This window comes from Sarcophilus harrisii, chromosome 5 (assembly GCF_902635505.1).
Source record: "Sarcophilus harrisii chromosome 5, mSarHar1.11, whole genome shotgun sequence".
NCBI classification, from domain to species: domain Eukaryota; kingdom Metazoa; phylum Chordata; class Mammalia; order Dasyuromorphia; family Dasyuridae; genus Sarcophilus; species Sarcophilus harrisii.
In genome coordinates this window covers 110,474,042-110,480,011 of record NC_045430.1, presented here as the reverse complement: position 1 = coordinate 110,480,011, position 5,970 = coordinate 110,474,042, and positions in this window count along the sequence as shown.

Genomic DNA, 5,970 nt, shown 5'->3' with positions numbered 1-5,970 from the left:
GATTTGTCTATTTCTCTATTTCTTTTTGCCCCTGTTTATTTTAGTAATTTTGAGTTTCCGGACTAAGATAAAACTATTGAATGGTATAATTCAGGTCCATGTTCTCATCACTTGCAGGAAGAATAGGAAAGAAAGAACTGAAAAGTACCAAGAAGCAACAACATTCTTCCAAGGAAAGATGAGTTGACTTTAGGTCTAAGTTTATCAAACATTCCTTTAAGATATTAGAGCACATCTCAAGATGACAGTATCAAAAATGTAATCAGTATTTCATGTTAATCATTGTCTCATTATAAATTAGGATTTTTCTAGAGAACTGAATATAATATGCCATGGGCAGAGAAACATGAACACAGATACAAAGGAATTATGGCATCCTTCTCAAAATTTCAGATGACACAAAGCTGAAAGGTATAACTAAAATATTGGATGACAATATCATGATTCCAAATAATCTGGGAAGGCTAGAAGTTAGCACCAAATTCAATTAAAATTGAACAACATTTATGAAGTGCTTACTATGTGTTAGGCACTGTAGGTATCATGGGATCAGGTTTGTAAATTTAGAACCAAAAAAGCCTTTAGAAGCTAAGATTCAAACCCTATAATTTTGCAGATAAAAAACTGAGGCACAGAGAGATTAAGTGATTCCCAGGGATAGTAAAGTGAGAGGGGCAAGATGAAAAACTCTCTGCCCTCAAGGAGCTCATATTCTGTCAAAGGATTTGCAGCTAAGCAGAGACAAATACATATATTTTTAAAAATAAACCCAGAAGGTTATGATTGTCAAGGTGGGTGTATAGTTGTTTCCCACAAACTTTTCCAGGTGCTCACCACGCCCCACCTCAAAAATAAATAAAATTTAAAACACAGAAACCCAAGGTCACAACCTAATGGAATAGCAGTGGGCAAATGGAAGCCTTACATATCCCACATAGCAGCCCTGACTTACAACCCACATTGTGTTCTAGACTATTGGTATGTCAAACTCAAATAGAACTTTATTCCTGTGGACAGCATATTGACTTAGAAAATTATAAATTAACATTATTTATGTTGTATTATATTGCTATGTATTTTGTAAAATATTCCCTACTTATATTTTAAATTGGAATGGGCTGTATTTGGGAATTTAGCTGCTTGGAAACACCTTTAGTCCAGACCTAATAAGAGAATATACTCTTTTAATAAGTGGACATTTTGGTTGCTGAATAGGATAGAAAATGAACATTTGTGTGAGGAAAAGATAAAAAACCAACTCAAGAAGAAACACATTCTATCAGATAAAAATATTAAGGAAGAGGCACAGACTGTTCTGAAGATCTAAAGATTCAGGGTGTTGTGATTCATTAGGTTATTTCCATATGACTGCTTTTAGAATTTTGAAGGATAAAACTGATAATTATTTTTATTAAAGCTTTTTATTTTCAAAACATATGCATGGATAATTTTTCAACTCTGACTCTTGCAAAACTTTGTGTTTCAAATTTTCTCCTCCTTCCCCCTACCCTCTCCCCTAGATGGCAAGTAATCCAATATATATTAAACATGTTAAAATATATGTTAAACCCAATATATGTATACATATTTATACAATTATCTTGCTGCACAAGAAAAATCTGATCAAAAAGGGGAAAAACGAGAAAACTAAAAGCAAGCAACAAAAAGAATGAAAATGCTATCTTGTGTGGTCCACACTCAAACTGATAACTATTTGAGACTGTGGGAAGATTTTATTAGGACTGTTAGGGATTGTAAAGAAATGGGGCAAACTTGAATTCAACATCATAAGTTAGCGATAAGTAGCCTTGATCTTAGGCAAAAGAAACCTGGTGAAGCAGAGTAGGAAAGAAAGAGGAGATAAAAGCAAGAGAGGAAGTTTGGTCCAGCAGGGATTAGAAGCAGAAGGCACAATAAGAAGCAAGAATTGCTGCTGTTTACAGAAGACAGAATAAAGGAGCATATAGGAGTTAATCAGAATTGAAAGGCAAAATCTAGTTATTTTGCTGAGAGCTATGCTGATCAGAAAAGAGGCACTACTTTGCTGGTGACTAATTGCATGGAAGAAGTTAGGATTTTTTTGAATTATCTTCTACAGCCCAAAAGAGGAAATATCTCAACAGTTGTTTGTGTTGCCCTTTACTGACCTCTCTAGTTTTAAAAGCAGAAACATAGTGGAAAAGGCAAGCTTTACAACTACATTTCAGGGCTTGGTTCTAATGAGCTGATGAACAAAGCAGAATCCTTTGCTATAGGAAGAAGTGGCTGATGAAAAACTATCACAATCCCATCTCCATCTACAGCTTGAGGATGAAAAATTCCTCAAAGCTCCAGAGCAGATCTAAGAAGTTTGGGAAATGATCTGGTTAAGAGTACTGCTTGTGAAAACATTTTCTCAGGACTCTACCAAGGATGACTATGCATGTTAAAAGAATTTGTCACTGTTTCAGCAACCTGAGAACATCAGAGAGGGACCCATAACTACATAATATTTACAGTACCAATTTTTGTTGTAGCAAAAGATAAGAAACTAAGGGAAATCTATTGACTACTCAGATTATTATATATTAATGTAATTGAATGTTTTATTGTGGCATAAGAAATATAAAAAGAAATGGATACAGAAAAACATGAGAATATTTATTTGTATGAATTGATTTATCCTGGACCAAGAAAAACTAGAAGGAAAAAATTATAGAGTAACAAAAAGATTATTAAAGAAAACAACTGGGAAAAACTTAAGAGTACTTATCAATATATACATGTGGAATCTAAACTATTCTACCTCAGGTAAGAATATTTTTCTATCAATTAATGAACCACAGGCTTTAGAATCTAAAATGTGAAAAGTCTTCACACTGGAATAATATTTCAAGGGACAGGTTCCAGGGATCATTTACAAATTACCAGGCTAGTTTCAACCAGATTCATTCAAAAAGTTTGAATAAATGTGAATCTTCCATCACCTTATTGAAGAGAAACTTGCAAGCATGAGGATGGCCTCAATCAGATATTTTCCTGGACCTTTATTTGGCCATAAAATTTTAAAAGCTTCAAAGGATCAAACGTATTTGCATTTTTCTTCAATTCCCCAGCATTATCTCTTCCTACTATATCCCAATAGTGGCAGTGACTGTAATAAAAACAAAGGACAGAGTGAACCCATAACTCTACAAGTAGCCCAGCAAAGAAACTGAAACACATCTAAGGCAACCTTTTAATAAGTATTAGACATAACAATATGTACTTATAATCAGTTAGTTCAGTCTGTTAATCTTAAGACTAAGCAATAGAAATGGAAATATGTTTATATCTTAATTTTTATAAAAAAAATATCCTCAGAGCTGGCTGATTTCTGAAAAACCTGGAAAGACTCACATGAACTAACGCTGAGTAAAGTAAGCAGAACCAGGAGAACATTGTACAGAGTAACAGCATGATTATGTGATGACTGATTGTGATGAACTTGGCACTTCTCAGCAATGTGGTAATTCAAGGAAATTCCAATAGAGTTGGGATGGAAAATGCTATCCACATCCAGAGAGAAAATAATAAAAAGTGAATATGGATTGAAGCAAAGTATTTTCACCCTTTTTTATTTGTTGGTTTGCTTGTTTTTCTTTCTATAGTTTTTTTTCCCTTTTAGTCTGATTTTTCTTGCACAACATGACAAATATAGAAATATGTTTTAAAAGAGTGCTCATATTTAATCTATATCAGATTAATTGATGTCTTTGGAAAGGGAGAGCTAAGAAAGGGAAGGAGAAAAATATGCAACACAAAGTCTTAATAAATTTTTTGATGAATAAGCTGATTTTAGAAAGGTCTGGAAAGATTTACATAAACTAATGTTGAGCAAAAGAAACAGAATCAAGAATACACTGTACACAGTAATAGCAAGATTATGTGATGATCAACTATGAAAGATTTAGTTCTTCTCAGTGGTTCAGTGATCCAAGGCAATCTCAAAAAACCAAAGATGCATGTAAATCAGCACATGCTATGTTCACTTCTTTTTCTTTTTCTTCTTTTTTTTCTCTCATAGTTTTTCCCTTTTGTTCTGATTTTTCTCTCACAACATGATTCATAAATGTGTATTTAAAAATTAATGCATATATATAACTAGAAAAAAACAATTAAAATAAAATAAGCAAAAAAATTGTTGAAAACTCTCTTTACATGGCTTTGGACAAGTAAAATACTACTTTGGAAAAATAAAAGAAAAAAGAAAAAAATTCTGAACCAGTGATAGAGATGGTAAAAGCAGAACTATAATCCTATCACAAATGCATACAAACTTCTCATCAATCCATAACTCTCTATACCAACTAATTAACAAATAACAATTAACTAACAAAATTCTCAGTACAATACATGAATATCTTTGTCAGATGAGAATTCTTTATTTGATTGAATTGTAAAGCCAGTCAATTACAATAGGCTCTGGATAATTCCTGGGCACCTTTATGGAATCAATAGATCAATTAAAACTATAAAATGTAAGTCTAGAAATTGTTTTGAGATTAGTTGAAAGAGCCAGTCACAACTCTGGTCTGATGGAATCCAGATTTTTCTTTTTTAAACAGAAATTGCTTTGTCAGCCAAGCTTTGGGGATGCTTTAAGAAGGCAAACATCCTGTGCTTATATTCTTTTGGGACATCAAAATGGAGAGTGTGCTCAGAACGTGCAATACATTTCCCCATTCTCCCCAACATTTCATTTCAGAGACTGGACTAATAACAATTCATCCAACCAGATGTTGGGAGGGGGATAGTGAGTAGTATAAGCTAGACACACTGGGAAGGACAATTTTAGGGCTCTACAAAGGTACCAAGTCCCCAGAACCCAACATGAATTTAGGGTTAGGGATACAGAAAGCTATATCCACCTTAGTGTTAATATTGAAATTCTGAAGTATCTATAGGAACTCATTCTTGTAAAATATATGCTTCTTATCTACTCTATAGAGACTGATTTCTCTATGACCAGAAAGATTGGAAATCTAATTTTCTTCATAAGCATATATCTCCTCCGAGAAGATCCAGAATGATTCTAGAATTAAGCTTTTCCAAACTAGATTTTTCCAATTCAGAAGAAAAGAAATAGGAATAAAGCCTATGCTTGTTTAGAGTCCTGTCTTCTCCATGCAAATAAAATAACCTGCTTAATAAATAAAAGGAAATATTAAAGGACTCTAGTCCTTCAGTAGCCCAGAGCCTATGTAAACAAAGTAACTTGATGCTGCCCAACCTACTGGTTTTCTTAATAGAGGATCCACACTTTACACTTTGGTGCCCTAGTGTCTAGTAGCAAGACTATTAACATTTTGTTGCTCAGTTTGAGGGTAGGGGTGGAGGTAATTAAGAGATGCTCATTACCTACATGAAAGCCTTGCAGAGTGAACTAGGCATTAGAATTAGGCAATGGTCTTTGATGTTTAGAGCTGTGGAAGAACGTGGGATTGACTGACTCATGGATTATTGCAGGTGAGGGGTGCAACCCACCTAATGTTGGACAGCGAATGTGACTTGGCTGGATGTCTCTGGCTTATGTTGCTACTACCATCATCACACAGATGCTACATTGTTGCTCAGAGGCAACTTGGCTAAGAAGGAAAGTGCCTAAGTGCTGAAGAGCTGAAAAACCACACATGTACATTTGAAGATTGGTCCAAGGGAAGAAGAGAGAATGAAAAGCCTAGTTGTTCTTTTAGTTGAGGAAAACTCCATCACCTCTGAGCTGGAAGTCAGCAATTGGTAATGGCACCAAGAAAGTGGCAGTGTATGGAAAGAACCACAGAATCATGAGACTGGATGGAATATTGAGAGGTCACCCGGTCCATCCACAGAACTGCACTTAAACCATTCCCAGACAAGAATCTCTCTTCCAATTCAGGGGGGAAAATTCATAAAAACTGGATGAGTTCTTCCTATAAGCCAAGTTAGACCCTATGTCAATGTAAGCTCACT